Source organism: Callithrix jacchus, chromosome 8 (assembly GCF_049354715.1).
Source record: "Callithrix jacchus isolate 240 chromosome 8, calJac240_pri, whole genome shotgun sequence".
Classification (NCBI taxonomy): Eukaryota; Metazoa; Chordata; class Mammalia; order Primates; family Cebidae; genus Callithrix; species Callithrix jacchus.
In genome coordinates, this window is record NC_133509.1 from 21,455,033 (window position 1) to 21,466,113 (window position 11,081).

Sequence of the window (11,081 nt, forward strand, 5' to 3'; positions counted from 1 at the left end):
CTGGGAGGGAGGGTTGGGTTTCTCTCTCAAATGCAGGCACCTCTCACCCTGTGGTCATCATTTTACCAGCTCCTGTTCTGGGGGCCTCAGTGGCTGCTGCAGCCTCAGTTTCCCAGGGAGGCTCTCCACCAGCTTGGAGATGGGTAAGGGAGTCAGTGAGCACATTCCAGGCTGAGCCCTCCCCTTGGGCAGCAAGGGCTTGGGAGGAGCTTGACTGATGGAGTGTGGGGAAGGGAAGGTCAATGGCCATGGTGGGCACCAGGGATCGGGCATGGAGGAGCCTGTGGGGCCGTGCAGGCCTGTCAGAAGCACAGTGCGGGCGGGGAGTGCGGGGGCAGCTGCTGAGCACCTCATCCTGTGCAGCCTCCAGGGCCAGCTGCTGAGCTCTCAGCTCTTGAGTCTCGAGCTTCCAGCACATTGCAGACCTTCTCGAGCTCAGTCCGCATCTTGGCCAGTTCTGAGCCCACCTCCTGCAAAGAGGTCTGGGATGGAGGAGGGTGCGGCTGGCATGTGTCTTGATCTGGGGCCTCCCCAAGAACTTCGCTCCCCCTTGGATTCAGAGCTCTAGCCTCACAGGGGCCTTCCTGGGGACTGTGCTTCCCCACAAAGAAGAGGCCACCATGGCGGCATCGGGTGCAGTGCTGACAGAGCTGCACCAGGGGAAGGAGTGGGAGGGCGCACCATCCCCTCCAAGCTTCGCGGGTGACTGAAGGCCCAACGCTTGCCCTGAACCCCAGATCCTGCAATTCCCTCTTTCCTTTTACCCCTGAGTCCCACAGCGCTCGCTGTACAGTAGTACTGCACAGCCCAGGAGCTCACGTCACCCTCCATCTGCACGTCCTGCATAGGGCTGAGCCCACAAAACCTTGGTCCCGAACACACTTGTTTCATCACATCAGTTGGTGAGTCCACCCTGCCGAGGAGTGACACCTCGTTCCCTCTCAGGGCCACGCTGAGGTTGTTTGAGGGCAAGGCAGCCGGGGTTCCAGGCCTGGGATGAGTCTAGGCTGAGCCCTCGGTGCTCAGTAGAGAGCCCCATCCCGAATCATTGGATCCACAAGCCAGGCTCCCTACTCTATGCCCTGCTCCCCCGCCCAGGCCCTGCCTTCCCTTCTCCACATGGCCCCTGTCTCAGCTCCTCCAGCTCCACAAAACAAGGGTCCAGTGTGGTCCCAGAGAGCCCAGTCCACATGGCAATGGGAGACCAGAGCCAAGATCTCTGCCTGGGAGGTCCCACCTCTAGACTGATCTCTCATTCCTGGAGCCGGCTGTCCCAGCTCCACCCTCATCTGTCCCTGAGCTCACCTATCGGCCTCTGGTGGAGTCCACATTGCAGATTCAGGCTCCTTGGCAGACCTGGGCTCCCACAGCTCGTGGGGGCTGGGAGGCAGAGATGCTGCTGGGTGTGGCAGGGAGAGCAGGACTGCCCCCACCCTGTTCTGTGCGTCATTAGCTCCACCGAGGCCGCTGGGCAACTCAGCTGAGGCACAGGCCCTGTTCTATAGAGCTAGGGAGACTGTGCAGCAGGTACAGTGAGCCAGTGGGTAAACTGAACAGGGTCACAGGATCACTGAGTGTCAGAGCTCCCCAGAGTCCCATCCCCACACCACACCCAGTGTGCAGATGGAGCTGTACAGGAGAGCCCCACACCCGGTGTGCAGGTGGAGCTGTACAGGAGAGCCCCACACCCGGTGTGCAGATGGAGCTGTACAGGAGAGCCCCACACCCGGTGTGCAGGTGGAGCTGTACAGGAGAGCCCCACACCCGGTGTGCAGATGGAGCTGTACAGGAGAGCCCCACACCCGGTGTGCAGATGGAGCTGTACAGGAGAGCCCCACACCCGGTGTGCAGATGGAGCTGTACAGGAGAGCCCCACACCCGGTGTGCAGATGGAGCTGTACAGGAGAGCCCCACACCCGGTGTGCAGGTGGAGCTGTACAGGAGAGCCCCACACCCGGTGTGCAGATGGAGCTGTACAGGAGAGCCCCACACCCGGTGTGCAGATGGAGCTGTACAGGAGAGCCCCACACCCGGTGTGCAGATGGAGCTGTACAGGAGAGCCCCACACCCGGTGTGCAGGTGGAGCTGTACAGGAGAGCCCCACACCCGGTGTGCAGATGGAACCGTACAGGTAAGCCCCACACCCAGTGTGCAGATGGAACTGTACAGGAGAGCCCCAGCAACAGTGAGGGGCTTGGTCAAGGCCACCGGCTAGTTTGGGGCAGAGCTGGGACTAGAATCTCAATCAGTGTTTGTGGAACCCTTGTCACTTGACAGACCATCGAGGACTCCCAGTGGCTCCATCCACAGGCTGTGGGGCTGGAGGCTGGTGGGTGGGGCTTGCCTGGTGCCCACTCAGGTAAATGCCTGTATAGTCCCCTGGAGAAGCCACAGTGGGCTGAGTGGGGAAGGGGCGAAGTCAGGCCCACTTACCACTTGCAGACTCTGGGAGCCGGCCTGGGGTCTCTGCTGGGATCTGCCCTGTGGGAAGAGGGCAGGTGGCAAGGACTCGGGAGCGCTTGGGCTGCTCCGGGGTGGTTGCCCTCCCTTCAGGCTGTCAAAATTGACTGAATTCTTATGTCCCTGTTCTTGGGTGGGCATGCTCAGGCCACCCTGACCTGGGGCACCTGACCCTCACCCCTAGCAGCTGGTGCTGAGGGTTCTGGTGCCAGTGGCAGCCAAAGTCCTGCTCCTGCCTGCAGGTTCCCAGCTCATGAATGGGGGCAAGAGCCTTTCCATTCATGGACAGATGGGCCGTGGCAGTCCCCGAGGCCCCACATGCCTGCACCTGAGCACCCCAGTACTCAGGGCCAGGGTGGAGAGCTTGGGACCCATTAAACACACAGGAGGCTGAGGCCCCATAGGGGAAGGGCTGTGGCTGTGGCAGAGCCTGGCCTCCCACTTTAATCCTCAAGGCCCCTGACTTCACGTGTGGGAAGGGCTCTGGGGTCCTCAGGAGGCTTCCTTGGGGGCCCTGACTGCAGACGGGGCCCTCACACCACCCCAGGCAGCCCAGCTACTGCCCACCTTCCCAACCTCTGGATCCCAGCAGCCAACTGGTGGTTCTCCCTCTCCAGAGCCTGCAGCCTGCTCCTGTGACTGGCCAGGAAGGGGTGAGGAGGGGCAGGTTGCATCCCCATCCAGGGGCCCCGCTCCCCACAGAAACCCTCACACAGCTCTTGGGATTGGGCAGGTCCAGCCTTCAGAGGGGAGCTGATCTCCTCCTGGGCCTGGGCATGCCCTCCCTAGCTGGCATGTGGATGAGGGACCCAGGGGGCTCACTGGGCAGCGCCCACCCAGACTCACCACAGCTCCTCCTGTGCACATTCTGCAGCTGTGTTGAGGGTCCTATGGTTACATGAGGCGAGAAAACAAGAGGGAGCACTGGGGCCCTGAGGTCTCAAGTCACACCCATCCGGGGAGGTAGCAGGAAGCAAACTGGGGCATTCTGGGTTGAACTGTATCCCCTGCAGCAACAACAAAAGATATATTGAAGTGCTCAGTACCTCGTGATGAGACAGGATCATTACAGAGGTAATCACCCTAAAATGAAGAAATGAGGCTGGGCTTTAATCCAAGCTGACTGGAGTCCTATAGACAAAGGGGAAATGTGGGCATAGGCAGACACACAGCGAGTCGCCATGTGGACATCCCGGGAGGAGTGTCAAAGACTGCTGGCAAAGCACCAGAAGCAGGGGACGAAGCGTAGATCAGACCCTCCCTCACAGCCCTCAGAAGGAACCAGCCCTGCCGACACCCTGACCCGAACTGCAGCCTCCAGAACCAGGAGACAATGAATACCTGCCGCTGAAGCTACCCCGTCTTCAGCTCTTTGTCATGTCAGCCCCAGAAAACTCACACAGAGGGTAAGTGGAATCCAGCCCCTGTGGCAGCTCTCTGGCCCTAAAAGGACCCTGACTTGGAGGGGAACTTTCTCCTCAAAGTGGCCACACCTGCAGCAGCAGGACGTGTGCAATCGTAGTGGCAAATGTGACCGAACACCATGTGTTTTAACATGCTTGTCCATGTAACCCTCTTAAGGAGAACCGTAATTTTCACTTTTGCAGATAAGGCCCAGAGAGGCAGAGTAACTGGCCAAGGTCACACAGCTAGTATATCTTGAAGCCAAGATTGAAACCCACAGTCTTATCCACTAATCTGGGGACAGTGCAGACTAGTGAATCCTGGGATTGGAGACAGACTGCGATAGAGACCCAAAGAGGGTTTGGTAGAGGAGCTTGAGGCTGGGGATGGGACTGGAGGGGGAGCATGCCAGAGCCCCTGGGAGCACTGGGTGCTGAGCTCTCAAAGTCCCGGGCCAGTCTGAGGTTGATGCAATGTGGCTTCGTCCAGACCCTATCAGCTGCTGCCCCACCTCCGAGAACCTCGCCCTACTGGAAGAGCACTGCTCGTTTGGTCCATCGGCCACTCTGCACAGGACCCCTGCCCATGACCCAGGTTCTGCATTGCAGGCCATCCTCACTGGACAGGCCCCCACCTGCCTGTAGAAGGTGAGTCCTGGGTTGGCCTTCCAGGGATCTAGGAGGGAGTAGAAACAGCCTGGGCAGTCTCCAAGGGGCTGGAAGGCCCTGCACGTGGGGCCCAAATTGACACAGGCTTATGTGTCATGTGCAGGCTACGTGCATATGGCTCCCCTGGCACCACTTCCTGCCAGGAGACGAATCTGCCAAGGGCCCAGCCCTCTGTCACTCCACTACCTTCTCACTGACATTGTCCACTGCAGGTCCTCAGACATGACCAGAGAATATAGCCCATCCAGGCCCTGAGGATATATCCTCTCCTGCTCCTGGTCTGGTTTGAGACATAGACGAAAGAAAGAAAGAAAGGAGAGAGAGAGAGAGAGAGAGAGAGAGAGAGAGAGAGAGAGAGAGAGAGGGAGGGAGGGAGGGAGGGAGGGAGGGAGGGAGGGAGGGAGGGAGGGAGGGAGGGAGGGAGGGAGGGAGGGAGGGAGGGAGGGAGGGAAGGAAGGAAAAATGCTGAGATTTTCTTCTGTACAAACATACAGTGGCAGACTACATGGCAAACATAAGGAACCGCCCCCTCTGAGCACAGCTCTGTACCCGTCTGAGATACACTGAATTGCACCAACTCAGCCTTGAATGACGTCCAAGGCCAGCTAAGCTTTCTCTCCCTTTCCTTCCATCCAGATCAGCAGAACAGCTTCAGTTGGGGGCCTCCTGGCAGAGGTGGATCCCACCTGGGGTCCTTACAACTCTACCTCCCTATGGCTCCCAGGCACTTGGCTGGTGTCTGTATCTCTGTGTCTCTGTGTGTGCACATCCGGGAGTGCTTGCACATGTCTGATGTGTACCTTGGGGGGTGTGTGCATGTGTGTCTGTGTGTCTGTCTGCCCATGTACACATACACTTGCCCAGAAGACTAAGGGATGCTGGCCAGGAGAAGGCAGCACCAAGCTGGAGTTGAAGTCAGGTGGACAGGAGCTGGGACGTCTAAGCCCTGGATCTGGCCCCTGTCCCACGTCCATAGTAGCCCCTCAGGCACTCTGCCTCTCATCTGATCAGGGACTGTTTACAACACTCCTCCTCCATCTCTGATGTATGCACGTGTAGTTTCCTCTTGCTGAAATGCCCTTCATTCCCTTTGTCCTCCTAGAAAATGCCTGTCTATCCTTGTGTGAGGGTTCAGAGGCTCAGAAATGCCTTCTCTGGGAAGGACTCACCTGTCTGCCACCCCAACCAGCTCCCATACTGCCTCTTCCCTCATCTGGCACATTAAGTTATCATTGCTTGCAAAATAGGCACAGTGGCTCATGCCTGTAGTCTCAGCACTCTGTGACGCCCAGGCGGGAGAACTGCTTGAGGCCAGGAGTTCGAGACCAGCCTGGGCAATGTAGTGAGACTCCATGTCTACAAAAATAAAAAATAAAAGACTTAGCCAGGCACGTTGATGTCTGCCTGCAGTCCCAGCTACCTGAGGCAGGAGGATCGCTTGAGCCCAAGAGTTTGAGGCTACAGTGAGCTATGATTCTACCATTGCACTCCAGCCTGAGTGACAGAGTGAGTCGCTGGCCCAATTAATCAGTCTATCATAAATCAATACTAAATGTTTGCTCAATGAGTGTGTGCCTCAAGACCATAACCTGTTGAGGACAAGGAGCGATCTGATTTGACGTTGCTTCTGCACACAGAAGACGGCCAGGCATGCAGTAGATGCTCAGTAAATGCGTGCTGAACACATGGATGGAGAAAGATGAGCCACGATGAGGAAAAGGCAGAAAATGGAGAGATGCATAAGAGATGGGGGCATCCTGAGGAGGGGTAAGAGACTAGCTGGTTACCCCTAGTCCCTAGCATGGGAAAGACTGGGCAGTGGGGAAGACAATGGGGCGAAGGGGATTCTGGGAGGTGGAGAAGAAGGAGGGAGGTAGAGAGCGCCCACCTGGGGAGGCCAGGTCCCACTCTGCCTCTGGAGTCTCTGCAGTTCCTCCTCTTTAAATGTCAGGGCAACTGCCACCTGGTGCCAGCGTGCCTTCCAGTACCGCTCCATCTCCTCATGAAGCCTGGGATGTGAGTCTTGTGCCTCTAGCTCTATCCTGAGAGGCACTGGTGCCTCCTGCACCTGGAGTGGACTGGAAGAAATGGGGTACAGGTACAGCGTGGACCCCAGATCACCCCCGCCCCACTCCCTTTTAATGATTCCTTTCTCATTCTGTCCTGTGGACTAGGAGGGGGTGGGGCAGAGATGCCTCTCTCACGGCTCCCTGCACTCACAGAACCCCTTTGTACTGGGCGCTTCTACTCCCAAGCACCCTGACTTGCACCCAGCAGCTAAGGTCGTCTCACCCCCACCTCCCACCTGCCCCTGGGCCAGCAGGAGGGGCTTGGCCATGTGTAGGTAAGACAGGACTTCCTGAAGCTGACAGATTTCCCACCCCATAAAAGAGCCAGAATGCGACAAGCAGGAGCGCTGATAGCTGGTGAAGGGAGACTGGCTCTGGTCACGTGATTCCGGGTTTAGGGCCCTGGGCCATTCCCCCTCAGCCAGCTGGTGACAAAGGTTGGCCTACTGCCTGCTGAGAGGGCCATCTCACCCACTGTGAAAGCAGAGCACCCACCCCAGCCTGGCTTGGACACTCTGAGGATGGGCCTGAGCAGTCACCCACAGGCCTCTTGGCCTGGGCCACACCAAGTGCCGCTGGCAGCACTGCCCTCTCCCCAGGTAGCCAGGTGCGCTCTGCATCCAGGGCCTGCATACGGCCCCCCAACACCGTGTGCTCACCCTGCAGATGCTGCAGCTGCTCCAAGCAGGCCCCTAGTTGCTGGTGGCTCCAGCCCAGCTCTTCTGAGAGTCTTTTGTTCACCTGGGAAGATTCCCACCCTACTAAGTTGTGGCTCAGCCTCCACCAGGACTGTGGGGCTTCAGCTATCCTTCAGGCCTTTAGCCATGCAGCTCCCTGGTCTCAGGGGCCCTGAACTCCTCTTCCCCTGGGTCTCAACCCTCTTTGGAGGACTCTTTTACCACCACAGCCTGCAGAGGCTCCTCCACACTCCAGGCTCCACTCTGGACCAGCGCCTGGCTGCGCACTGGCAGGGGGGCCAGTTACATGAGGATGAGGATGGTGCTCTCTGGAGTCTCGCTGTGTGGACGCCCTGCTAGAATCTGTCTCTCCTGGCCATTTTCCTTTCCTCTGTTCCCCTAGAGCCCCTTGCCCTACCTTGGAATCCCCTAGGAAGTGAGCCCAGGGACCCTTGTTTCTGCCCCCTGGTGCAGATGGGCATGGCCTGGATCAGCTGATGCCCGGATTCCCTTCCCTGTGGGGCTGCCCCTGCCAGCTGTCTTCTCCAACCTCGGTGAGCATCAGCAACAGCTCCTGCCGACAGGCTGTGTCCTGAGCCTGGGCAGGGGTCTGAGCAACCCACATGGAGACCCTGTCCTGAAGCTCCTGGGCCCTGCCTCCATCCCAGCTCTGTCCTTGAATCTGCAGGCCTGGCACCAGCGTCTCCTGTGGATACACTCGGTCCAGAATCTTGGGGTCTCCTTCCAGCCTCCAGACCACACTGGAGTGGTCTTGGCAGACCCTCAATGCCTCAGGGCATGTGTGGCCAGCCGGGTCATGGCCCCGACTCAAGGTTCGACTCTGAACAAGCTCTCCTCTGCCCTCAGGTCTCAGTCTTCCCGTCTCAACCAAGAGGGAAGTCACTGAATGATCCCCAGGCTATTTCCAAATGTTGGAAGATCCCTCTCTGGGCTGGACTAAGCCCCTGCACTGCCCTCCTTCCAAGATAATGCTCCAAGAATGAAGACCAGAGAATAAAGTGCAGGGCAAGGTCAAAGGTACAGCAGGGCCAGTGCTCAGGGCCTGCCGTGCGCCCACATGGGGGATCCCCAGGCTGGGATCCCGACCAGAGGACTGTCGGCTCATCTGGCCTACATGACACTGGGCCTTTTCACTTCTGTCTGCAGCAGCAGGATTTTGGGAGTAGAAGGGAGAGTCTGCCTGTTCCCTGCCACCCCGTCCCCACCCCACAGCCCAGCCCCTCTCACTTGTCTTCTGTGTCCCAGTATGGCCTCCTCCACTGTGCCTGTCCCTGGGTTCTTGCCTCCTCCAGGTGGGCCAGGGAGCACACCGCCTGCTGGGGGAGGCTGAGTGGGAGGACTGCCGGCAGCACAGAGCCTCTGCCAGGTATGCCTAAGCTTCCTGCCTCCCACCAGGCAGGGCAGTGTCTGCAGCCTCTGATAAGGAAGGCGGACTGGCAGCCAGGGGCCCAGCTGACAGCCCAGCATGGACCTGTGCCCTGGCTTGTGTACAAGAGACTGTGCCCTGGGGCCCTGAGGGGCTGCCTGGCTGTGATCTGTCATGACAGGCTGCAGCTGTGCACCCTCTGCCTCTAGCTGGGCCTGAGACCCCAGCTGCTGATGGCTTCAGGGTGAAGGCCAGCAGTACTGCTGTGGAATGTTAATGAGTGGGCAGACATGAGGTTGTCAACTTGGTCCCAAGGGTCCCCCAGGCCTGGGAGGGAGCAGTGGCTCCAGGAGGGCCAGCTCTGAGCTGAGACATGAAGTCACTGAAGGCTTGGGTAGCTAGGCCATCACAGGGTGTCCCTTTCCTCACCCGAGGCAGGGATGCTGGTAACCTTCCCAAGAAGCCTCAGCCTGCACAGCCATCTCCCCCTCTCTGGGGGTCACCTGCTTCACTAGGGAAGATTGGGCTTTTGAGGAAGCTCTTCAGTTTATGGAGCTAACACCAGTCCCTGCCTCCCTCAGACTCTCCCTGGGGGACCACAGGGAGCCTGGCCCTTGCTTTGCCTCCAGCAGTATCCCTAGCCACCCCCTGCAAATGCCTCTCAGGCCACACCCTGGACCTTCCAGGGGCCCCATTCAGAGGTGGCATCTCTTCAGCATGCAGCCCTGCTGGGCCTCCATTCCCTTCTCCTCCAGGTACCGCAGACCCCAGCAAACCCCCCTGAGAAGATGGCACCAGATGTGGCACTGGTTCTGATCACTCCAGAGCTTTCAGCCTGCTAAGGGGAACTTGCTAGCTCAGGGGACCTCCTTTCAGCTGCAGAAAGCCCAGGAAGATGGGGTGAGAGAGGACAGGGCCTCACTTTCTGCTTCAGGGCCCGGCCGAGTCCCAGCTTGCGCTCCCATCTCTGCAGCACCTGGGCTTGCTCTGACAGGACCTCCAGCACTGCCCGAAGACGGCCACTCAGCTTGGCCTGCTGCCGCCTGCTCTCTGCCAGCTGCTCCCACTGGTCCTTCTCCGACCGCCTCCAATCCTGCTCAGGGGCCCTGTCGGAGCACCTGCCAGGGAGATAGGAGTCAGGTTCAGCCTGGGTCCCAGGGGACTAATGTGCCCACCTTCCCTACACTCACCTCCACCCTTTAGTGGGGCTTGGTGGGCAGACACGGTCTCATGGCCAGAGGAAACAAGAGTGCCAGAAACTGTGGGCAGGGCTGGGCATCAAGTCCATGGCTCTGCCTTCTGCCCGAGCTGCTGTGGGAGGAGGGTCATGGGAGCGCTTTTCCCCGTGGACATGGCCTTGCTGCTGGCTGTGTGCTGCGCTCTCTGGGCAGCTCCCAACACTGCACCTCCAGACACCCCCAATGGGTGGCGTCCCCATGCCACTCCTCCAGGGCCCTGTCTGCTCCCTGAGACGGAAACAGGGGAGCGCTGCTGAGCCCCTCCTGTCTCTCTCTCCTTCCCTGCTGCACCCCGACCCCTTGTCCAGGCTGGCGGGAAGCTGGGGACCTCCCTGAGGACACAGCTGCCTCCGTGGGGACCCCAGCTTTGGGCGTTCTAGCTATGGCCCACTGAGGGGTGCCTGTGTCGATGAGCCCTCCATCCCTCCTGCCACAGCCCCTGGCCTCAGCCTGCCTGGCCACTGCCTCCCACACCCTGCCTCTGTCCAAGAGGGGCCCAGCTCCCAGGTCCTCGTGATTTTTTGGGACAGTTCAAACCCAGGCTCCTAGGAAGGGGTGCTGAGCCCCATGGAAGGACCTCAAGCAGCCTCTTCTGTGATTACTGGCTTTGACGGGGGATCCCTGCTTCTTTCTCCAAGACCGTCTGATAAAGGCACCTGCAGACCCTTTTCCTCCTCAGATCCGGATGATGGACCAGGGCAGGCCCCTTCTATATCCCCTAGATCCTCTCCTACCTATAATTCACAACTCGGGGCCCCAAGCTTGGTGGCTATACCTCCTCAAACCCTGCAAATCTCTCAGGCCCAACCCCACCACCCCCTCAGAGGGGCTGGGGCTTCAGCTTGGGGCTGCACTGCACAGGAAGCCGGGGCTTCTCTGCCCCTTCTGCTGAGGTCTTGACAACCCCTCAGTGAGGCCTGGGCTCCCAGCTGCCTTGAGTAGGTAAGAGACCTTGCAGACAGCCCCTACTCTAGGAGGCCTGGCTTCCCCAACAGACCTGGGGACCCACCTGCCTTTTCCACAAGGCTTTCTCCCTCCCTTGGGCTGGATCCGGGGTAGCCCTGTTCAGCCTTTGTTTCCACCTGCCAGGTTGCCACCTCCTGGCCCCGTGGACATACCAGGACCCCAGCTTCCAGAGGCCAGGTATTCCCCAGCCCTGCCTGCTGCCACCCTGGCAC

General features: G+C 59.3%; 1 long non-coding RNA gene across 1 annotated transcript; it reads left to right on the forward strand.

Annotated features, from left to right (window-relative positions):
- The first annotated feature begins 3,492 nt into the window (after positions 1–3,492).
- LOC144577297 (uncharacterized) lies at positions 3,493–4,846 on the forward strand. Its single transcript, XR_013520822.1, has 2 exons — positions 3,493–3,866; positions 4,354–4,846. It is a non-coding gene; the product is annotated as an uncharacterized LOC144577297 (long non-coding RNA).
- Positions 4,847–11,081: the final 6,235 nt, after the last annotated feature.